The following is a 24,401-nucleotide window of genomic DNA, read 5'->3' on the forward strand; positions in this document are numbered from 1 at the left end:
TCCAGATTCCCACGGAATTGTTGGGCTGCCGAGTTCTGCTCCTTCCCTTTTGCAAGGCTGGTCTGCACCCCTGCTCAGAGTCCCTGCGTTACAGTCAGGAAAACCCAACCTCAGCCCCCAGCTGGAGCCCCCTTCTGGCCGATGAAGGTTAGTCACGGCACCCTCCAGGGAATTGCGTCCGTGGGCGCCACCATGTGGCCATGAGGAAGATGTGCATGCCCGTCACAGAGTTGGGCAGCGAGCCGTCTCTGCTGCTTTCATCTGTGCCCCTGGAGTCCCAGCCATGGGAGAAAACTCTTCAACTCCCACGTCTGCTGAAATCTTGCCTAGGAAGAGGTGTGATGGTTAATTCTGTGGGTCGATTTGGCTGAGCCGTGGGGCCCAATTATTTGGTCACCATACAGTTCTGAGTGTGTCTGTGAGGGTGCTGGTTTTTTTTTTTAGATGAGATTAACATTTACTGGGTAGACTGAGTAAAGCAGACGGGCCCCATCCAATCAGCTCAAGGCCTGAATAGAACAAAAAGGTTGACCCTCCCATAAGTAAGAGGATTCCCCCTCCCCAGTGGCCTTGATCTGGGACACTGGCTTTTTCTCTTTTGGACTGGACACCGGCTCTTCCTGAGTCTGCCATCTGCCTGCTTTCAGATAGGAGTCAGGCCGTCAGCTCTCCTGGGTCTCCAGCTCGCCCTCTGCAGGTCCCAGGACTTGTCAGCCTCCATTATCACATGAGCCAGTTCCTGACGCTAAGCTTCTTTCTGTACAAATACACCCTAGTGTGTATATACATCCTGTGGAAACTTGACAGATTGCAGAAAGTTTGCTCCAGTCCTGGCATTGCAAAGCCTTTGACATTTATCACTGACAACAACAACAAACCTGATTAATCTGGAATCATCTCTCCTTGGGGTGTGTGTGTGTGTTTGGGTGTTTTGATTTGGGTTTTCCCCATCAATAGGCTTATCCTTCTTTATTTTACGTAGAATGAAATTCCAGGCTGTCAGAGCTGGGCAAAGAGCTTAGACTGATCTGAAAGTGAAAGTCGCTCAGCCGTGTCTAACTCTTTGCGACCCCATGGCCCATACAGTCCATGGAGTTCTCCAGGCCAAAATACTGGAGTGGGTAGCCATTCCCTTCTCCAGGGGATCTTCCCAACCCAGGGACTGAACCCAGGTCTCCCACATTGCTGGTGGATTCTTTACCAGCTGAGCCACAAGCTCTTACAGCTTAAGAAGGTGCAGCCCAGAGGAGGGAGGGGGTGCTCCCTGAGCAGCGGCCATGAGTCCAGCCAGGAGCTTCCACAGCCCGGGTTCTCACCTGCTTGCTGTCACTGATGATAAAATGGGAGGAAGCAGGTTATCTCCTCAGGTCGCTGTCAAGATACAGCCAGCAAGTGGTTATCAGAGCCGGTCTGCCAATGTGGGGGTGCAGGACAGCTGGGACGCTCCAAGGACTTGGGGACCCAGCCGGGGCCCAGGTCTGAGGAGACACCAGTGCCTGCGGGGGAGGGTTCACTGGGAGAGGGACGAGCTGGGCATCGATGGAAGACAAGCCGCCGAAGGCGAGATCAGAAGGCAGGGCACACAAAACAAGAAAGCTTTGCAGCACCATGTCTTCCCATTTCAGGGAGGAAATGAGAAAGCCACAGGGGTGATTAGATGTCGCTGACTGTCCCCCTGCTCGGCCGCCCGTGGAAATGGAGGACAGACAGCCTGCTGTGGAGGGAGGTGGCTGCCGGGGACAGCTGCTCCCAGGCCTTCCAGCACCTTCTCTCTGTCCACCCCCACCCATCACCCTCTGTGCGGGGCTGAGCACAAGGCCTGGGGTGGGGGGCACAGCTCCCGCACTCACAGTGGGTGGGTGTGTGCTTGGCCCACGGCTCTGTCCCCGCCAGGGCCAAGGACAGTACCCACCTCAGGGCAGACACCCCAAAATATCTATGCAGTGAAAGTGGAGTTCTCCTCGCTTCTGGCCTCGTGTGTCTGCTAAGCCATCACAGTCGTGTCCGATTCTGTGACCCCATGGACTGTCGCCCACCAGGCTCCTCTGTCCATGGGGATTCTCCAGGCAAGAATTACTGGAGTGGGTGGCCATGCCCTCCTCCAGGGGATCTTCCCCACCCAGGGATTGAACCTGCATCTCTTACGTTTTCTGCATTGCCAGGCGGGTTCTTTACCACCAGTGCCACCTGGGAAGCCCCGGGTGGAGGCTCTTTCTCCATCAGACAACGTGAGTGAGATGTTTCACGGCTGGAGGCATAAAGTGCATGTGATGCGGTCCCAGCACCGGGACCGTCAGCCCCCATGGCCGCAGGTTTCACATCCACAGATTCAACTGACCGTGGCTGGTTCGAGCCGCAGAGGGGAGAATCTGAGGACTTGAAACCCGCGGCTGCGGAGCCCAGGTGTCCCCTGGATGCACTGGATCAGGGCTCCACAGGGGCGCCTGGAGCCGCTTCCCCACCCCAGAAATCAAGGAACACTGCTCATGTTTCCTTCTGATTTTAAGAGAATTAAAATATGTTCATGGGCCCCAAGAAGAATCCTGAGCCAGCCTCCAGGGCCTGGTGGGGAAGGTGGCCCTCGCCCAGCTGTGGGGCGGCCCCGAGGGCAAGGTGAGGCATCTGCCCACTTTCCTGAAATCCTGGGTCAGGAGCCGCCCACTGACAGGTAAACCTTGAGCCCTGCCCAGCAGCCCTGCCCTGCCAGTGCTTCTCAGAGAGGACGTCGCCACCCTTGCACCCCCTCGGGCATTGTCATGTGTAGGGATGCTTATGTGTGCGTGCGTGTGTGAGTGCTGGGTCTGTGTTGACACTGCGGAGGTGTCTGGGGGATCCATGTAGTATAGACGGTGTGGCAGAAGCCTGGAGGAGGGGCAGGGTCCCTGGTGGTCAGTGGGCAGGGGTGGGGGTGATGCTTAGCCCCCTGGGACCTGGTCACCCGGTTTCAGAACCGCTCTCTGCTGACCCACGGATAGACAAGCAAGTGGGAGATCCTTTGTGTTTGGAAGCCAAATAGAGAAAGTCTGAGTTCCGCTCAGCAAACCGAGTGAGGACGGGCATCAGGTGTGGCCGGGCACCTGCCTCACCTGTGCCTGGATTCTGCCACCGCAGGACTTGGCTGCTGGGGACAGGGATCCGGTACCGAGGAGACGGGCTGCCCCTGGACAAACTCAAAGGGTGATGGCCCGTGTCCAGGATGGACAGCACCCCTGAGTCACCACGGGAAGTGGCCTCTGCCTGCCTCTCACTGGACTACAGTAAGTCCCCACTGCACGTGACGTCAGGGTTTATCCGTTTATCCCACTGCAGAAAGGGGCTTGTCCTGACAAATACAGGGAGGAGGTCAGAGGCGGGGGGAGGGACAGCTAGGTCCCCAAAGGCCTTATGGGTCCTGCGAGGCCACAGCTTTTTGGTTTAAGCTCTGAATGAGATGGGGCAACTGTTAATCTTTATGAGGTCAACTCTATTTTCTTTTCCTTAACAGTTCCTGGGTTTTACATCTTGCTTAGGATTTCCACATGCTAAACTTTCCTATATTGTTGGGGCGTTCCCTGGTGGCCTAGTGGTTAGGATTCCAGGTTTTCATTGGAGTGGCCCGAGTTCAGTCCCTGGTTGGGGAACTGAGACTCTGCGAGCCACACACAACACGACAAGAGCAACAAACATTTTCCTACATTCTTAAGTTGCTTTCATGGCTTTACTTTTTGTTTTAATGCTTAAATCTCTGATGCATCAGATGTTGGTTTTTTAAAATTAAATTATTTTTGTTTATCCTGATGCTGAAGCTGAAGCTCCAATACATCGGCCACTTGATGCGAAGAGCCAACTCATTGGAAAAGACCCTGATGCTGGGAAAGGTTGAGGGCAGGAGGAGAAGGGGTGTGACAGACGATGAGATGGTTGGATGGCATCACTGACTCAATGGACGTGAGCTTGAGCAAACTCCAGGAGATAGTGAAGGACTGGGAAGCCTGACGTGCTGCAGTCTATGGGGTTGCAAACAGTTGGACACAACTGAGCGACTGAACAACAATTTTTGTTTGCGCTGGGTCTTCGTTGCTGCAACCAGGCTGCGGAGAATGGGGCCTTCTCCCAAGTTGCAGTGAACAGCCTTCTTACTGTGGCGGCTTCTCTCGTCGCAGAGCACAGGCTCTAGGCTCACGGGCTCAGGAGCATGCAAGCTCAGGATTTGAGAGCTGCTGGCCCTGGGGCACGTGGATTCAGTAATCGCGGCTCGAGGGCTCTAGAGCTCAGGCTCAGTGGTCGTGGTGCATGGGCTCAGTTGCTCTTGGGCATGTGCAATCTTCCCCGACCAGGGATCGAACCCATGTCCCCTGCTTTGGCATGGGGATTCTTATCCACTGAGCCACCAGGAAAGTCCTGATGTTGGTTTTTGTGTAGTGACTTTTGATTCATTTTCAGTGACTCTCTAGATTCAGCAGCTTCAGAACCAAGCTCACTTCAAGCTTTTTGAAACCCTTATGAGAAATCCTTTAGGGACTGGTGCCGAGTGATGGGTGGGAAGGATGTGGAGAGAGAGGTGGACAGTAAGTAGCAGGTCTTCACAGAGGGCCAGGGTCAGCTGAGCAGCCACCTATAGACAATCAGACAACAGTAAGGGTTGAAAAATCACAGCCCTGGGACTTTGCTGGTGGTCCAGGGGCTAAAACTCCATGTCCTCAATGCAGGGAGTCCAGGGATTGATCCCTGGTCGGGGAACTAGATCCTGCATGCTGCAACTAAAGATCTGGCATGCCACAGTGAAGATCAGGGCGCCCACGTGCTGCGACCAAGACCTGGTGCAGCCAAATAAATAAATACATAGTTTATAAAGAAAGAAAGGAAAATGAATGCCCTGATTCCAGGGGCTCCAGTGTTGACCCTGGACACGATCCATACCCAGCAGCCACGGTCAAGAGCGCCCTCGTGTGGACACAAAGCCGGCAGCATTCCCAAGTCAGCGCTGAGTCCAAGAAACGCGGGACTTTAACCCTTATTAAAACAACCAACCAGCTGTCGTCAGAGAACAAGTGATTTCTCTTATTGTCTCATTTTAAAACACTTCCGTGTGCGTCCTAGGAAGCTGTTTGGTTTAGAAAATCACAGGAGGAAGCTGAAGAGAAAACACAAACTAGAGACAAGTGGGGAAAGCTTTGCCCGGCTCTTCCCTGGAATCCGGCTTGGCTCTGTTGGGGGTCAGTTGCTAGGGGTCAGTTTGGGGTTTCTGGAGTGAGTGGCCATCTCCTGGGCAGGGTCACCTTCCAGGACAGATCTGAAAGGGGAACACAGATTTTTATAAATGAAGATGAATGTTGGCTCCACTGCCTCTGGAAATAGGCAGAGAATATCTATCAGGTTAAAGGGACGCCTGCCTGTCTCTGAAGCTGTGAGGAGACGAACAAATGAAGGCGGATGGAGCAGAGAGGGCGGGTCTGGGTGTCAAGTCACCCCACACTCTGAGGAGCCCTGAGATGACGTTTTGACCCCGAGTTCCCAGGGTTCACAGTCACAAGTTCCAGGCTTGGCCGCCAGCTCCTCACACCTCCGCTGTTCCCAGAGCCAAAGGGAACCCATTGGAATGTCATTGTGTTCCCTGGGACAGCTTCAAGGACGGGGGAAGAATCGGGCAGCGGGCCTTCTCCACCTCTCCACTCGAGTCCTGCTTGGCCAGGGCTGGCCTCGGTCCTCTCCTGTCATCTGGACAACCAGCATCAACTTTGGCCCCACTGACATCATGAAAATGAACGTGTTAGTCACTCGGTCGTGTCTGACTCTTTGCAACCCTATGGACGTAGCCCGCCAGCCTCCTCTGTCCTTGGGATTCTCCAGGTAAGAATATTGGATCAAGTAGCCATTCCCTTCTCTAGAGGATCTTCCCGACCCAAGGATCGAACTTGGGTCTCCTGCATTGCAGGCAGACTTTTGCCATCTGAGCCACCAGGTGGGATTTAGGGGGGTTCACTCTTTGTGGAGGGGGCTGTCTAATGCACTATATGGTGTCTGGCAGCATCCTTGGCCCCTACCCTCCAGGTGCCAATAGCAACCCTCAACTGTAACCACCAGGGATGTCTCAGACTTTGCCCACTATCCCCTACAGGGGCAAAACCATCCCCAGTTGAAACTCATTGTTCTAATCCAACACTCTCACGACTGGGAGGAAGAGAGTGAGGTCCAGAGAGGTAAAGACATTTGCCCAGAGTAACACAGTGAGTCCATAAAAGTGGAGCTGGAGCTCGACCTCTGGCCCTGCACCCCTAGATTGGTGCTCTGCCCATTGCAAAGACAGCAGCAGCTGTGAAGAGCACGGTTTTAATGAAGGGTGCAACGTGAATTCCTCCAAAGTCCAGTTCTCCCATGGCAGTCACTGAGACGGCAGACACCCAGGCTGGGCAGAAATGAGCCTCCTTGGCTGGACCAAGGAGCCAAGTGCGTTTGGATTCCAGGCCCCGACACAGACTCTCCCCCGCCTGGTCCCACACAGAGAACACAGCCTTGCAGATCCAGGCCTGGACATCTGGACCAGACAGTGACGGGCTCACCTCCAGATGATGCCCGGATAAGTTCCAGCTGTTTCGCTGAGCCTCATGGACTGTCTTCATTGTCATTGTCATCAGCAAGATCCAGACATGACTGCAGGCTCCTCAATAAACACCTTCCCAGTCGGCCAGATCGGATTTGAAGACGCGCTCTGGGAAAAGGCTGCTGACAGGAGCCCCCGGCCAGAATCCTCTAGTAATGCCAGATTCCCTTGTGATTACTTCCTGATTTTGTTTAATGAATGAAATTAGACACGGTGTGGAATTTCCTAAATCACAAACACATTTATTCGGGGGACAGTGATAGAAGTGTGTGTGTGAGGTGTGAGGCCCGTGTGCTCAGAACAGGGCGCGTGAATCTGGTCACGCATTTGACTTTGTCACCCTGGGGTCAGCGGCCCCGCACGTGACATGCAGGTTGGAGGGAAGTTGCCTACAAATGAGAAGAATGTTGCTTCTGTTTTCAGCCTGTCCTCCGACTCCCTTGGAGCGGCCGCATCAGAGCCGGATGGGGGTTTCTCATCTTCCTCCAGGCGAGTCCCGCAGCCTTGGGGTCTGCTCTTGTTCCATCTCCCGCCTGCGGGCTGGACAACTGCAGACTAAGCTGTGGGCACCCCAGAGCCAGGGCGCCAGCTCTGCCACAGGCTGCCTGCCTGGCAGCGGGGAAGCCGTGGGACCTCTTTCAATCTCAAGGTTTTAAGGGCATGATGGAACTTCCCTGGTGTCCAGTGGCTAAGACTCTGAGCTCCAAATTCAGGGGGCCTGGGTTGATCCCTGATCAGGGACCTAGATCTCACAGGCCCTGCTGCTAAGAGTTTGCATCCCATAACTAGGGTCCGGCACAGCCAAATAAATAAGTTAATTAATTAATTAAAAAATTAAGTGTATGGTGTACTTTGTTAGCACTGAGCCTGTGCTGAGCAAGCGTTCTATAAACATTAGCTACTGTGAGGAGGCCAATGATGATGATCACAATGACCTGCGAACCTTTCAGTCACACCCATGGTTCCCTTTCTTTCTCAGATGTTATCACAGCCAATCAGGCTGCTCTCTGCCCCGGGCCTTTGCACCTGCCATCTCCCCACCAGGTCTTCGCCACCTGCTCTCACCTCCTGATCTAAACAGCACCAGCTGCCCAGACACCCCAGTGCTCTCCTCTGATGGGACCACAGACTCAGGCCCCAGGAGAGCGGAGGCCCTGTGTGCTCTGTTCAGGGCTGCAGTTCTGGAGTCTGAGAGGTGGGCCTGGTTGAATGAGGATGAAGATGGATCATCAAGGTCCTTACTACTGGAGGAGGCTGCAGGGCAGGGAGCTGGGGTGTCCAGCCCTCCAGGAGCCTCGGGGCTGCAGACTGCATAATGGAGAGCATCCGGCTTGGGCGTGTGGGGTCAGACTTCCAGCCCTGCCTCCCAGTCACGGGCTGCAGGCCCTGGTGTGAGTCTCTCTGCCTCTCTGAGACCTGACCTTCTCATCTGCCTGATGGAGACCTAACAGCAGAGGGAGGATCCCTCTGAAGGTGAAACCAAAGCCCCAGCACCTCAGCGCCGGGTGGGGGTTATATTCAGAGATCAGGGAATGTGCACGGTTCTGTCTGGGAGGAGATCTCGAAGGTTCTTCTCAACTCCAAAAGCCACCGTTCCAGGATAATTTAGAAACGAAGCACTTGAAAATGGGCTTGGATTTTCAGCCCCCTCCTCTTCTCTGGAGTTAGGGGGGATGGGGACCATGAAGGATGCTCTCCCCACTTTGCAAGTGGAAACACCACCCGCCCTGCCTCTCTTGGGCTCTCCATGCGTCCCCCCTGGGAGGCGGCCCCAGCCTAAGTCCACAGTGCCGCCTGGTGGAGTGCAGAGGGCAGGGGAGGCGGCCCCCACAGCGCCACCTGCTGGAGCGCAGGGGGAGGGCAGGGGGAGGCAGCCCCAGCTAAGTCCACAGCGCCACCTGCTGGATTGCAGGTGGAGGGCAGCCGGCCATCCCCCAGCCTTGAACAAGGGCAGGCTGGGGGCTTATCTGGCCCTTCCCACCGGCAGAAGATCCTGGAAGGAAGCACGGAGGTCAGCAGACTGCGCAACGAGGGGAAGGGTCTGATACCCAGTGCTGGGCCTTGGGACCTTCAGTGGACACTCCCGGGGCCTGTGGGGACTGGGCCTCCTTCTCAGGCGTGGTCCTCACTGAGTCTCACTGCAAGGCAGGTGACACTGCGCTCCCCTGCCCTCCCCGCTCCCCCGCCCCGAGTTCCTTCTCAGTCTTAAAGACAGGGAAACTAAGGCCCAAAGAAGTCACAGCCTGTGGGTGGGCTCAGGGCCTGGGATTCCCACCCAGGCTGGTTGGTACCATGGTCACCTCTGCTGGGAATGTTCCCTCCCTCTGCCTAACCTGAGGAACTTGACCTCTAGGAGGCCACCTCCTCCAGGAAGCCTTCCCTGACTCCTCCACATTAGGACGTGTGCTCCTGCTCTGTGCTCACCTAGCAGGCTGTTCCCCCTCCGAGCTCTCACCAGGTTGTACCATCGTCGTTCACTTGTCCTGGGTTCACCTTACCCCAGTCTGTGAGCTCCTGAAGCTGTCACCTTGTCTGTTTCGTTCACCTGTCTGCTGTCATGAACCAGACTTTTAATTGCACAATTTTAAGTCAATTACAAGGGAGTGAGGAGCCAAGGAGGAGGAGGAAGGTCATAGGAAGCACCAGAAGCCCAGCTCCTGCTGGGTTTGGCTGGGGGGGTACCTCAGGGTGTGCCTCCAAGGAGGACGTGGAGCTGGGCTCTGAGCGGTGTGGCAGAATCCGTGTTGGCTGAGCTCACAGATGGGTGCCAGGACACTTGTCCCCAGCAAGGTCTGAGGGCAGCCTGAAATGAAACAACTGTTGATTGTGAATTTTTTTGGCTATTCTGTGCGGCGTGCAGGATCTTAGTTCCCCGACCGGGGATGGAATGCATGTCCCCTGCATTGAAAGCGCAGAGTCCCAGCCACTGAACCGCCAGGGAAGTCCCTCGACTGTGAATTTTAAATTCCAGAACAGGCCGTTCCAGAAGGAAGGGCCTCCTCTGTCAGCCGACAGATCTAAAGAATGGTGAAAGGAAACTCTTAAGACAGAAGGGAAATAATAAAAGAAGGAATCTTAAACCATCAGGAAGGCATAACAAACAATGGAAAGAGCAGAAAATGTAGGTACAATACACTTTCCTCCTCAATGAGGATTCTAAATCAAATGTGATGACTGAAGCAAAAATCATACCACCACCTGACACCGGGCCACTTAACGTCAGGGGCTCCGGGTCGGTCCCCTGGCTGGTTCTGCCTGGTAGAGCTTGTGTTTGGTGAGGCTCCGGGTCAGTCCAGGAGAGCAGTGAGCCTGCTTGAGGAAGGCACACCTGGGTCGCCTGCTTCTGTTGGGTCGGGACAGGGGCCTGGGGGATCATAGATGCCCAGCTGTTTTCCATTCAGACTCAGCCTTGCGATCCCTGATCAGCTCACCTTCTTTCCAGTCGTCAGAACCCCCTTTGGTTGCCTCCTGCATCACCCCAGGGTTTGCAGCTGTGTTTTGCAGAGAGGAGCAGGAAGGGACCTGTCTACACCGTCTTATCCAGGGTGAGGATGCTCAGTCGCTCAGTCGTGTCTGATTCTTTTGTGACCCCATGGACTGTAGCCCGCCAGTTTCCCCTGTCTGTGGAACTTTTCAGGCAAGAATACTGGAGTGGGTTGCCATTTCCTTCTCCAGGGCACCAGGGAGAAATCATCCCGACCCAGGGATCGAACCTGCGTCTCTGGCATCTCCTGCATGGGCAGGCAGATTCTTTACCACTGTGGCGCCTGGCCTGGATGTCCCTAATTATTTGACTGAATGATGCAGCGTCTATTTGAAGGACAGTTATGGACACAGGACCTGGGCCCAGGCAGGTCCTCTGTGAAAAGTTCGAGGAACTGTCTCCTGCTGGACCCACGAGTCAAGGGTCAGACTCGCAATCTAGCCAGCTTCCCCCAGCTCCCCCCAGCTGGAGGGGTGCCATGCTAGAGTGACCGCGACGGGCGAGGAGCCCAGGCTGCAGGGTGGTCCTGAGCACGCACTGCTCGTCTGCCCTCCACTGAGAGGCACCAGCCGGGGAGGCAGAGCCAACTGCTCCTGAGCTGAGGGACAGAGAGAAGAAGGGAGAGGTCCAGCCAGAAGGCGGCCTCTGCCCCGGATGATGGTCACTCTGGCAGTGGGGGTGGTGAGTGAGGATGGCTGTGCCCTTTGGATTGGGAGAAGGAAAAGCTAGGGCGCAAGCCCTGCGCACCCCAGAGCCCAGGGACCGCTGCAGCCCAAATCTCCTGGCTCTGCTCCTCTCCTACTGCCCCAGTGCTGAGCCCGGTGACCTCACAGCAAACACGGGTGGAGGCTGCACACACCTCTAGAAAGTTCCGTGGGCCCAACACTCAGAGCTCCATCACCGGCCTTTGCTTCCGGAGGAATGGCTGCGGCCTTTCAGAACCTGCCAGCCTCCCTCCCAGCTCCTTACCGCCTGGAATATGGGTCACCGGGTCAGATGTGTAAACATCCCCCATCCGCCGGGTGGGGCCCAGGGGAAGCAGAGGAGGAGGAGGAGGCGGGCCACTTTGAGGGAATTAGGACAGGAAGTAAGGAAGCCTGGAGGCCAGTCCTTCTTTCTTTTCCATTTCCTGCCAGAAATGTGCAGAAAGTCCCTTTCTGTGCCCAACTCCCTGGTGGGAGGAAGGCGGGTCGTGGGGATCGAGGGGCACCAGGGAGAAATCATCTCCAGCCCCTCCTCTTCCTGCCAATTCACAAATCCTAACCCACAGCCCAGCCCTGGGCTCAGGAATGCAATAAGGTGAGACGCTTCCCATGCCTGCCCTGCGTGTGTTCATCTGCTAAGTCTGGCCGACTCTCTGTGACCCCGTGGACGGCAGCAGCCAGGCTCCCCTGTCCTCCACTCTCTCCCGGAGTTCACTCAAACCCACGTCCATTGAGCCGGCGATGCCATCCAACCATTTCATCCTCTATCGTCCCCTTCTCCTCCCGCCTTCAATCTTTCCCAGCATCAGGGTCTTTTCCAATGAGTAGGCTCTTGGCCTCAGGAGGCCAAAGTACTGGAGCTTCTGCTTTAGCATCAGTCCTTCCACTGAATATTCAGGGCTGATTTCCTTTGGGATGGACGGGTGTGATCTCCTGGGTGGTCATGATTCGGAGCACTGGAAGGTTCCAGACGCCAGCGTATGGACAGGGCCAATCTCTCTCAGTCCACATGTGGCCTTCGAGAAGGGGCTCATCCAACATCCCTGAGGAGGAGCTGAGGCAGGGCCCAGTCCCCAAGCCTGTCCTGGTCTCTCTCCCCTTCTTTCCTGCTGGGGCCTGTCTCCTTGTCCCCCACCTCCCACGGCTGTCTGTCCCCTGCACCCCACCCTTGCTGGGGCCCGTCTGTGGCCCCCATAAGGTGTAACCCAGGTCCCGCGCAGAGAGGCCCTGCCCCCACGCTGGCTCTGCCCCGCCCTCCTTCCCCCAACCTGTATTTAGGCCCCTCTCGGCCGGCTGATCCCGGGAAGCCTGTAATTTCCCAGGGCTGAGTCACCGCCGGCTGCCCAGGGCTGGGTCAGCAGACCGCCTTGCACAGGCCCTGCGATGATGATCTGCTGAGTCCAGTGCCTGCGGTTAGAGGGTTAGAGCCCGGAGGCCCGTCCCCCGGGAGGCCTTGCCTATGAATAGGATACTAAGAGTCCAGGCTAAGAATAACCACTCCTTTATTCCCTCACCCCAGAAACCCCTGGGCTCCCCCATCCAACCGGTTTTCCCCCATGCCCGGGGTCTGGGTGAAGTCTGGAAGCAGAGAAGACAGAGCCTGCACGTGTCAGATGGGGGGCTGGACACTCCATTCCAGACTTGCCCAGAGATTGCAGAGCAGTCCAGGGAGGGCCAGGCAGGACAGCAGAGTGGTTACGAGCACAGTGCCAGGAGGAGTGCCGCCCGGGATTGGGTTAAGGCTGCGCTGGTGAGCAGCTGTGTGACCCTGAGCAGGTGACTTCTGTTTCCTCATCTGTGAAATGGGACTGTGATGAGGTTTCAATGAATTGGTGCCTGTAAAGCACACAGCTCAGCTGGCAAAGAATCTGCCTGCAATGCGGGAGACCCTGATTCGATTCCTGGGTTGGGAAGATCCACTGGAGAAGGGATAGGCTACCCTACTCCAGTATTCCTGGCCTTCTCTGGTGGCTCAGCTGGTAAAGTATTCACCCGCAATGCGGGAGACCTGGGTTTGATCCCTGGGTTGGGAAGATCCCCTGAAGAAGGGAATGGCTACACACTCCGGTATTCTGGCCTGAAGAATTCCACAGACTGTATAGCCCACGGGGTCACAAAGAGTCCGACGCAACTGAGTGACTTTGATTCTCACTTTTCAAAGCACACAGAGTGCCCAAGTCAAGGCCACAAGAGCAGAGGATGCTAGAAGCTAACAGGGGCTTGGCTGGAGGCAAGGTTTTAGGAACAGAGGTGGGGAGTGGGGGAGGGCATACCCCATCCCACCCCAGCCAACAGAGGCAGTCCTTGAGGGCAGACCTTCAGCTGGGCGTTTGCTGAGCTTCAGAACTGCGCCGGGGGACACGAGAAGTGGGGTGTCCTTGGGAGGCCTGGCCTTGTGTGCAGACGATCAGCGACGGCTCTGAAGGTCACCTGGGTGGCCACACTCTGCATTTCTATTGGCCCTCAGGGTGGGCCAGGTCTGAACCCCCGGCCGGGGCTGCAGTGGGGCCTGGAGGGGTCCCCACGGCAGAGCCTGTGCTTGAACACCCACCCACCCCGTCTCAGGAATCCACGGGCAGGAGACACCGTGCCAGCACCCCCCGAGCGGCTGTGCCCCTTTTCCTTCTCCCTCCAGCCCCATAGAGGAGTCAGAAGCCAGAGTGATGGAAGAGGGTATGTGGAGGGGTAGAGCGGAGCTGGGAGGTGAAGAGCAGTCTCATCTCTGGTCCTGCGCCTTTGAATGGAGTGTGACATTGACATTTTAGGTTGGATCATCTAGTTGTTTGAATATGCCCCAGTGGGTCTAGCTGAGCAAAGATCAGGTGGTTCTGGGTGCTGAAGGTGAAGGAAAAGCTTCTCCAACTGCCTAAGGGGCAATGAGGGTGACAAAGGAGAAAATAAAGCTGTTTGCACCCATTCAGAAAGCTGGACACCTTCCCCATGAAGTCGACTCCAGCCTCCAGCTGCAGCTCCATCACCTGCTTTCCCTCCATCCCCACCTCCTCACCACCTTCTTCACCCCGTGGATTCCTCCACATTTATCATCTCCTCCGCCTCCATCCCTGTGACCTCCTCAGTCTTCTCTAGCCCCATCCCTTCCTCCTCCTCCGTCATCCCCATCTTCATCACCTCCTCCTCTTCCCCATCCCCATGACCTCCTCCATCTTGGGCTTCGTCATCCACATCACCCCTCCGTTTCCACCTCCACATCCTGTACTATTTCTGTCCTGCCTTGTCATCTGGTGAAGCCATTCCCAGCTCTGTTTCCTGACCCTGCCATGCTCCTTGCAGGGGAGGTCTGTGGTAAGGGAACGCTTAGACTTTGCATGTCTGAAATGTCTGTTCTCTGTTCTCACTCTTGAATGATAGTTTGACTGTGATAGAATTCTAGAATGATAGTTGTGTTCCTTTAGCCCTTGAAAATACTGCTTCGGACTACAAGAAATCTGCTAAAATCTATTCACTTCTTTGTGGATAATCTGTCTTTTCATCTCTGACAGCTTTTCAGATTTTCTTTTTATCCTTGGATGTGTTATAGTTTCACTCTTAAGTATGTGAGTATGAACTGATATTTATGTATCCTGTGCTGAATTTTGTGTTCGAACAATTTTGGTGGGAATTTCTGGCAGTCTAGTGGTTAGGAGTCAGTACTTTCATTGCCGGGGCCCAGGTTCCATCCCTGGTCAGGGAATTAAGATCCCGAAAACTCTGGGATTTCCAGCTGATTCTTTTTCATGATCGCCTATATTTGTTTCATTTAAGCCTGTTTGGGTTTCATAATTTTAAAACTTTCTTTGATAGTCCTACATATCATTTTCAGATTCTTCTATTATTTGCATTTCTTATGGAAATCATGCTGTGATTTCACATCTCCATGGTTGATTTTTCTTGAGTGTCTCTATTAGCATTAACTGTGCCTGCGTTTTGGGGCTCAGGTTTTCAGATGTCTTACTTATAGTATGTATTTTATTTGGCTGCACGGGTCTCAGTTGCATCACGTGGGATCTTTTGTCATGGCACAGAGGCTCTGGAGTGTGCAGGCTCAGTAGTCGTGGCTCATGGGCTGAGTTACTCTGCAACATGTGGAATCTTAGTTCCCTGACTGGGGACTGAACCCATATCTCCTGCATTGCAAGGTGGATTCTTAACCACTAGACCACTGGGTAGGTCCCTAGACTCATCTTGAGTAGATGTTTCTTTCTCTTCAATCGTCCCCCATTCCACCGCCTTCCCTGGTTTTCCAGCTGTTTCCACTCGGCCTCCTGGTGGTCCCACTCCAGAACAATGAAGGCATTTCCTGTTGGCTCAGAGAACTCATCTCGTGGAGGGATGTTGGGCATATTGGGGACCTAGTGGCTCAGTCCCTGGGTGTCATGGCTTGGAAGCGATGGCTGCTTCCTACTACTTGTCCACATGCAGAGCTGAGAGCCCTGCCTGAGTGTGGCTCCAGACTGTCCCTCGCTTACTGTCTGTTACATGGAGATGGGCATTTTGGTTTTTTATTATGGTTATGTCTTTTAAGTTTCTCTTTACATGGTTTATGTGTCTTTCTCTGCCTTTTATGTCTATTTGGGATGACTTGAAAAATGAACTTAAAGTGCCATCTATTTTATTTCGAGCTGTAAATATTTCCTTTTATTGTAAGCCCATTAAAAATGGAAAACTAGTGTAAATTTTTAGTTTCCTGGAATGTAATGGGTTTGAAGGTTAATTTTGAAGAATAAGACCTCATTAAACTGCCCTAAGTGTGAGCTTAGCTGAAGATCTTTTTATTCCTTAGTGGTGGGTTCTGCCAGCTGCATGCAGGCAACAAATAATAAATTACTGTTCCCTTTTAAAAGTTGGAGGTAATGACAACAACAAATAACAACATTTCCAAGCAAGATAAAGCGTGTCAGCTTTTCTCGATTGGGAAGCCTCTTTGCTAATGGGGCCTTAACTTAGCTGTTAATTTTTAATAAACGGTTTTATTGAATTGTAGCATTGACACTTGGAGAAGGAAATGGCAACCCACTCCAGTGTTCTTGCCTGGAGAATCCCAGGGACGGGGGAGCCTGGTGGGCTGCCGTCTGTGGGGTCGCACAGAGTCGGACACGACTGAAGCGACTTAGCAGCAGCAGCATCGACACTAGAAAACTGCGCAGATTCTAAGTGTGCAACAAGAAGAACATGGCACGTGGACACACCCGTGAAGCCTCCTGAGCAATGGGGTCATCGTCTCCATCCCAAGGGAAAGAAAACACAAGAGCAGAGAGGTTAGGGCTTTTCCTGAGGATCCCAGCTAGGAAGAAACACAGCAGGGAGGTCACAGCCAGGCTGCAAGGTCCCTCGGTTGGAGAACAGCTCTGAGAGGCAGGTGTGGGGCGGTGAACAGGTGTTGCCAGAAGGCTGGCTGGGAACAGGGAAAGGAGGGGCTGAACAGGGACTCACAGAGGGGCGCACAGTGGGAGGTTGTAAGGCTGGAGCCTGGGACCCTGGCACATTCCCCCTTGAATCTGGTGTTCGGACAATCATTTTACCTCCCCTGGCTTTGAGATTTCACAATCCAGTTTTGTTTGCTTTTCAAATTGGACATTAAAAAATGTTTACTTGTTTATTTACATGGCTGTGCTGGGTCTTAGTTGCATCATGTGGGATGTTTTCTACTTGAGGCACGTGGGATCTTTAGTTGCAGAGTGAGAATTCTTTGTTACAGCATTCGGAATCTACTTCCCTGACCAGGGATCGAACCCGGGCCCCTGCATTTGGGAGCACGAGGTCTTAGCCACTGGACCACCAGGGAAGTCCTGTTAATTGGAGATTTTAAGATGGAGAGACTATGTTTTAATTTTGACAAAAAGACATATCTAAAAAAAGACACATGCTACTTCTTATTACCATCGTTTATTTTTTTAAAGGACTTTTTCTCATGTAGGACATCTGTACACATAGGAAGGGAAATTTTCAGGATAAAGACCAGCCCTCTGCGACTTCCCTGGCACTCCAGTGGTGGGGAGTCCATCTGCCAATGCAAGGGACATGGTTTCGATCCCTGGTCTGGGCACTAAGATCCCACGCGCCGTGGGACAACTGAGCCCATGTGTCACAACTACAGAGCCCGAGTGCCTAGAGCCCATCCTCTGCCACGAAGAACAACTCCCGAGAGCCACAACCAGAGGAAGCCTGTGCTCAAGAACGAAGACCCAGCGCGGCCAAAAATAAATGAATAAATAAAAAATAAATCTTAAAAAAAAAAAAAAAAGACCAGTCCTTTGAACATCTCAGCTTGCAAAAAAAAAAAAAAAAAGCTCCAAACAAACCCGCAGAACCTCACCTCTTTGCGCTGTGCTCATGGGTTTCATTTCGCCTCTGACGGGTGAGGGCTTGTCACTGGCTGGCCCCAGGCCCCAGCCTGGTGTTTGGGAACCCCGAGTGGGGGATGGTCAAACCTTCCTTCCAGGACTGCAAGTCTAGGTCTGGGGACTGAGAACACGGGGCTTCCAGATTTAGCAAGTATAACGACAGGATGTGCAGTTAAATCCTAATTTCAGACAAATAATCATTTTTTAGCACCAGTATATCCCAAATACTACATGAGACATACTTATACTACAAAAAAATTACATTTTGCTTATCTGAAGGTCAAACCTAACTGGGCAGCTTGTATTTTATCTGGCAACTTCTCAAAAGACACTTTTAATTTTTTGGCCGCACCATGTGGCTTGCAGGATTTTAGTTCCCTGCTAGGCTCGAAACCCACACCCCCTGCAGAGGAAGTGCAGAGTCTTAACCAGTGGACGGCCAGTGAAGTCCCCGTGAGGGGTACTTTTATAACATGAGGACTGCCCAAGGCGATCCAGAGCATGGGGTGGGGACCCGTGTGTGTCCCCGACTCCCCTCTGTGACCTCGCCCACCTGCAGCCCCTGAGGGCTGCCAGCCCTTTGCCAACACTCCCACTGGCCCTGTCTGGCAGGCCCTGTATTTATTTATGTTTTAAATGAAAGCCAATGAACACTCACTTACTCTGGAGAACTGTACCGAGAACTGTACGCTGGAGACTCTTATGATAAGTGGAGACACCTGGCCTTCCTCTCCGCCTGGGTCCCGGTTCCCACCGGCTGCCCTTCTTCCCCTTCTGCACGCAGCACCGAGGAAGCTGTGGCTCCTGCCCTCTGGCTCACCATCCACTTGGGGATGCAGGGGCACCACCCAACCCCAGGCCAGCCCAGGACAGGCATCTTTATCCCCTCGAAGCCGACAAGGAAGCTGAGGCACACAAGTTTGGGCTCGCGCAGTAAGGCATCGTGCTGAGAGCCTGTGGCACAGGGACCTCAGCCCGGACCTCTGGCTTCCCGCCAGCAGACAGGCGGGCTCAGCCCAGAGAGCCCGTAGACAGCTCCGCCCCACAGATTCCGAGTGAATGGGCCGGGGGCGGGGCCTGAGTGGGGGTGGCTGTTCGCTCCCTGTGAGATTCCAACGGACCCAGATAACTCTAGCTTCACCTGGCTACGGAGATAAGGGCAGAGGAAACAGCTCAGTGAGAGGAGAAGCCCCACCGAGAAGGAGGGGCAGGGGTGGGGAAGGGGAGGAGGGGCAGGGGTGGGGGAGGGGAGGAGGGGCAGGGGTGGGGGAGGGGAGGAGGGGCAGGGGTGGGGGAGGGGAGGAGGGGGAGGAGAAACTCCGTCCGGTTCCAAAGACCCAATTTGAGTTCCTGGAAAGGGTGTTCCAAGTGAAGCAGGCAGCAGGAGCAAAGACACCGGGGTGGGCTGGGGGAGGCAGCGGGGGGAGGGGCGTTAAGGGGTTGGGGTCGGGGGCCGGTTGTAAATGGGCTTGCAGTGGAGTGAACAAGAAAGGCCGTGATGAAGACAAGACCCAAGACACGGGGTGGCCTGCGATTTCCTACGGATGCTTCCCAGAGAGTCCCAGCTTCCCCTTGAGCTGAAGTCACTGGTGAAATGTCAGCGAGGATGCCAGCCCCTCCCGTCCCTCATTCCTGGGCTGCAGTTTTCCCATCAGAAAGCTCACCCTGGCTCCTCCTCCCGCAGGGCAGCAGAGGGATAGAGGAGGAGGAGGAGGCAAGGCGAGCTTGAGGGGACAAGGGCCAAAGTTCAGAGGCGCCTTCTAAGGTGTGTCCTTCAAAAGTCCAGCCCTGGCTGATGAATGCCCTTCCTGGCCCCATCTGATGACTGCCGTGTTGTTCAGCCGCTAAGTCCTTTTTGCAGTCCTGTGGACTGCAGCACGCCAGGCTCCAGTCAGCTACGATCTCCCAGAGTTTGCCCAAATTTATGTCCATTGAGTCAGTGATGCCATCCAACCGTCTCATCCTCTGTTGCCCCCTTCTCCTGCCTTCAATCTTTCCCAGCATCAGTGTCTTTTCCATTGAGTTGGTCCTTTGCATCAGGTGGCCAAAGTATTGGAGTTTCAGCTTCATCACTGTTTCCAATGAACATTCAGGACTGATTTCCTTGAGGAGTGACTGGTTTGATCTCCTTGTAGTCCAAGGGACTCTCAAGAGTCTTCTCTGGCACCATAAATCCAAAGCACCAATTCTTCAATTCTCAGCTTTCTTTATGGTTCAACTCTCACCCCTGTACATGACTACTGAAAAAACCATAGCTTTGATTATATGGACCTTTGTCGGTAAAGGTCTCTGCTTTGTAATAAGCTGTCTAGGTTTGTCATAGCTCTCCTTCCAAGGAGCAAGTGTCTTTTAATTTCATGGCTGCAGTCACCATTCACAGTGATTCTGGAGCCCAAGAAAATAAAAGATGTCACTGCTTCTGCTTTTTCCCCTTCTATTTGCCATGAAGTCATGGGACTAGATACCATGATCATAGTTTTTTGAATATTCAGTTTTAAGCCAGCTTTTTCACTCTGCCCTTTCACCCTCATCAAGAGGCTCTTTAGTTCCTCTTCTCTTTCTGCTATTAGAGTGGTTATCATCTTCATATCTGAGTTCCTTATATGGACCATATTTCTTCCCACAGCCTTTGCAAGGCTGTTCTCTGCCTGCAGACTCTTTCCCCTTTGTTTTTCCTGGTTAACTCTTGTTCATCTTTCTGATCTCAGCCCAATCTCCCCTTCTACAAAGAAGCTCCCCCAGACCCTAGACCCCAGATGTGAACCTTTTAGTGTACACCCTCACTGTACCTTCTTCTTTTTCATAAAACTTAAGCTGCATACAACATATTTTATTTATATTTTTATTTTTTGGCTGAGCTGTGGCATGTGGTATCGTAGTTCCCTGACGAGGGATCGAACCCATACGCCCTGCCTCTGAGGTAATGGGGTCTTATCCACTGGATCACCAGGGACATCCTCACTGTACCTTCTTATTTGGTTCCTTGGTTAATGTTTGTTTCCCCTACTAAAGTATAAGCTTCAGAGGGCAGGGACCATCATGAGTCATCAAGAAATACATATTGAATCAACCAATGAGAAAAAACAGTATAATCACTGGGATAAAGCACCTGGGTGCTTTTTAAAGTCATTTAAATTTCATTGCCAAGTGCTTTCTGGAAAGCTGGGGGCAGATTCACTCCCACATTGCACAGGAGAATGTTGTTAGAGCCACACCTTTACCGTAAATCATACATACACAGTAAGGCCCCAGTCATCTGACAAGTTCAAGCTCGGGGACAGCCACAAGTCAGAGAAGAGTCTGACTCAGCAGAGACGCTGAGCCAAGCAGAGGACAGAGCCACGGGGTTGAGCTGAGGCCAGGCAAAGGTGGCCATACCACCCAGTGTGAGCCAGCCCCTCTGGGGTCAGGAGACAAAAGCAATGACCCCCAGGTGGCCTGCCAAAGCCAAGTCTGACCATTCGGGCCTGGAATCCTGAGGGGATAGGTCAGGGAAAGGACCAGAAAGAAATTGACAAGAGAGAGAAGAAAAAAGTGAGCAGAAGCCGCAGAGCTCAGAAATGGAGGCAGAGAGCAGAGGTCGTGGTTGGGGCAGGAAGATGGGAGAAGGTACAGTAAGGGGACCCCAGGAAGGCCCTGTGCTCACGTTTCTGCACCTGGGCTGGGAAATCCAGGACTGCCCACCCGAGCGGCTGCTGTGACCGTCCCAGATGGCTTCTGAGATGGTTCCAGGGAACTCTACCTCCTGGTATTCACGAGCGGCTGCTTTCACAAACAGATCACGAGATTGTAATGCCCATTTTGCCAGCCGACCATCTTTCTTGCGAAGAGGAGACTCCTTGGAAGAGACCCCGATGCTGGGAAAGACTGAGGGCAGGAGGAGGGCAGAAGGAGAAGGGGGCAGCAGAGGATGAGACAGTTGGATGGCATCACCGATTCCACGGACGTGAGTTTGAACAAACTCAGGGAGATGGTGAAGGACAGGGAACCCTGGTGTGCTGCAGTCCATGGGGTCGAAAAGCGTTGGACACGACTGAGCGACCCATCTTTCTTACTGGCTTTGATAGACAAGTTGCTAAGTTTGGGAGTCCCCTGTGGCAAGAAACTCAGATTCAGTCAGCTAAAACCTGAGGTTTTCCATCTAAGAGGCTTTGAGGAGCTGAGTCTGCCCACAACCGTGTGAGCTTGGACGTGGACACATCCCCGGCTGAGCTTTCAGATGAGACTCAGCCTCTGCCAATAACCCTGGCTGCAGTCCGGGAGGTGCTCTGAAGCTGATAACCCAGCTAAGTGGTGGCCGGGTTCCTGACCACAGAAACTGGGCCATGATGAACGTGTGTCATTTTACGCCACTAAGTTCATGCTAACTTGTTATGTGGCAACAGTTATCTCATACACCCCCCATGCTCTGGGCTTCCTTGCATACAGAGGTCTGTGTATGCAACAGACCCTTACTGAGTGGCTCAGGGCTCCAAGGTCAAGGGTTACAATCAAACAACAAGCCTTCCCAGCTGCAAAGGGAGGGGACACAGGGGGACACAATGCCAAGCTCACAGGTGAGGGAGCCGGAAGGGCTAGGAGATGCCGTTGTGATGGTTTTGGGAAAATACAGTCTGATACAGCTGCCCATGGCCACAGCTCACATCCTTCCCACATGGAAAATATCCTCACCCGACCCCAAGATCCTGAAAGTCTCAGCCATCGTGGTGTGGGCTCAGACTCCAGGCGCAGGCTCTAACCCTATAAATCAGTGCAGATGGGTCCTCACAAGGGTTCTTCAAGGACTTCGCCCTGGGGGGGTTGTTCTTTCAGCCTTGGCGCAGTCCTCTGAGTCAGACTTCCTTTTTCTTTGGAAAACTGAGTTTGCAACTAAATAACTTTCTCAGCCTGGGTCCTCCTTCTAAAAGACTGAGTCCAAAAGCCTCTTTTTCATTTTGTCCTGCTTTTATCCCTCTGAGTCCAAGAACCTAATTTAATTCCTTAAAAGCTTACATGTTAATTTAAAATCCACTCCATGAGATAAAAACCTTACCCACAAACTTTTTTATTTTTTTTAAATAGACTTTTTTTTTTCCCCCAAAAAAAGCAGTTTTAGGGAACTCCCTGATGGTCCAAAGGTTAGGACTCATCACTTTCACTGCAGGGCACAGGTTCCCCTGCTTGGGGAACTAAAATGCTGTGTATATCACAGTGCAGCCAAAAAAAACAAAAAAAAAAACAGTTTTAGATTTACAGAAAAATTTAATGAGTCAGAGAGTTCCCATATGCACCACCCCCTCGGGGGTCTCCCTCCTTATGATACACATTGCATTAGAGTGGTACATTTGTTACAACTGATAAGCCAATATTGATATTTGATTATCAATTATTCAGTCTTGTCCAACTCTTTGTGACCCCATGGACTATACAGTCCATGGAATTCTCCAGGCCAGAACACTGGAGTGGGTAGCCTTTCCCTTCTCCAGCGGATATTCCCCATCCAGGAAGCGAACTGGGGCCTCTTGCATTGCAAGAGGATTCTTTACCAACTGAGCTATCAGGGAAGCCCAATTATTATTAATGAATTATTATTAAGTCCATAGTTTGCATCAGAGTTACATAGGTGTCACACATCATATGGGTTTGGATCAATGTTTCCTGCCACGTAGCCACCCCTACAGTGTCCGACAGCCCTAAAAATCCCTGTGGTCCACCTCTTCACCGCCCCCCCGCCCCACCTCTTGGCAACCACCGATTACTGTCTCTGTAGTTTTGCCTCTTCCAGCATGTCGTATAGCTGGAGTCATACATTCTGCAGCCTTTTCAGATTGGCTTCTTTCATTCAGCACCACAAAGCGTCTTGAGTTAAGCCCTCTCTACCCTCACATGAGGATGCAGTGGGCGGATTCCCCTTGAGAAGTATAATACCTACTGCAAGGCATCCTCTGAAGATCCTCAAAAAGTGTCTGAAAGCATTTATGTTGAAGGAGCAAGATGTGAGTCTGTAACAGTTAAATATGTCATTTATGATGACCTTGAGCCACGAGAAAATGATTAAGGTTTGGTATACTCTACTCATGAATTTGAACAAATTCCGGGAGATAGTGGAGGACAGAGGAGCCTGACATCCTGCATTCATGGGGTCGCAAAGAGTCGAACTTGGCTTTAGTGACTGAAAAACAAGTCATGAAGGCAAGTGATTACATCATACATTTTAAAGAGAGTTGTCCATAAAATTAGAATTTCATGCTTAAACTATTAACCTTCATGCATCCTGAAAATGCTTTCATTCCTCCTCCTCCTTTCTCTTCATTCCTCCTCCTGTCTTTCCTTCAGATTTTTGGTATATTTTTGTATGTGCAGTATCACTAATTCCCCATCCGTGGCTCAGTGGTAAAGAATACGCCTGCCAATGCAGGAGATGCCAGAGATGTGGGTTTGATCCCTGAGTTGGGAAGATCTGCTGGAGTAGGAAATGGCAACCCACACCAGTATTCTTGCCTGGAGAATCCAACAGACAGAGGAGCCTGGTGGGCTACAGTCCATAGGGTCGCACAGAATCGGACATGACTGAGTGACTGAGTGCTCACACAGACACACATATGCACACACACACACACACACACACGGTATCAATACAGCACATGGGTCTTCATTCCTAGGTGCCCAGGTGTCTGTGAATTATAACCCAGGCAGAAATGCTAGCATGAAGGGGCCAACCGCACACAGAGAACACCCAAGGGTCCTCCACAACTCCAGGATCTATCTGCTCAGAGGATGCATGTGCACCAGAGCACCTCTGACTTGAGCTAAGTGAAGCGACCAACCCCTAATGTGCCCATTAGACAAATTCCTGATAGGCAGTTTGGCCTTGGGAAGGTCAGGCATCAGGATGGGGGTGCGATCATCATGACTACTGGCCAGAATCAGGACAGAGCTCATTTCTGCCTTGGCTGGAGCAAAATTGGCAGGAACCTGTCCAAGTGGCCCTTGGGGGAGTATGTGTGGCTATCCCAGAACCCAAAGACAGATGTTAACAATTCATCTCCAGTTTCCAGGCCTGTGGCTTCTTCCCTCCCTCGCCTCCTCCCCAGGTCCCCAGATAAGGAGACGGAGGTTGACCCAAGTGGAGTCCAACGTCCACTCTGGTTCAATCAGTCTAGCCAGAGGGTGTGGGACGGGTCATGTGGCCAGACTTGCAGGCCTGTGGCTGGACAGATTTCTTAAGAAGGGGAGCAGGTGGAACAATCTGGTGGAATCAAGTGTGCCTCAAATCTTGGTTTTCTACTTTCTAGCAGGCAATGGAATTGCTT

General features: G+C 52.8%; 1 long non-coding RNA gene across 1 annotated transcript; it reads right to left on the minus strand.

Moving 5' to 3' along the window:
* Positions 1–16,635: 16,635 nt before the first annotated feature.
* Positions 16,636–18,068, minus strand: LOC138992006 (uncharacterized). The gene is made up of 3 exons (XR_011467819.1): positions 17,772–18,068; positions 17,082–17,230; positions 16,636–16,769 (listed from the first exon to the last, which is right to left on the minus strand). It is a non-coding gene; the product is annotated as an uncharacterized lncRNA (long non-coding RNA).
* Between the last annotated feature and the right edge of the window lie 6,333 nt (positions 18,069–24,401).

This window comes from Bos mutus, chromosome 19 (assembly GCF_027580195.1).
Source record: "Bos mutus isolate GX-2022 chromosome 19, NWIPB_WYAK_1.1, whole genome shotgun sequence".
Lineage (NCBI taxonomy): Eukaryota > Metazoa > Chordata > Mammalia > Artiodactyla > Bovidae > Bos > Bos mutus.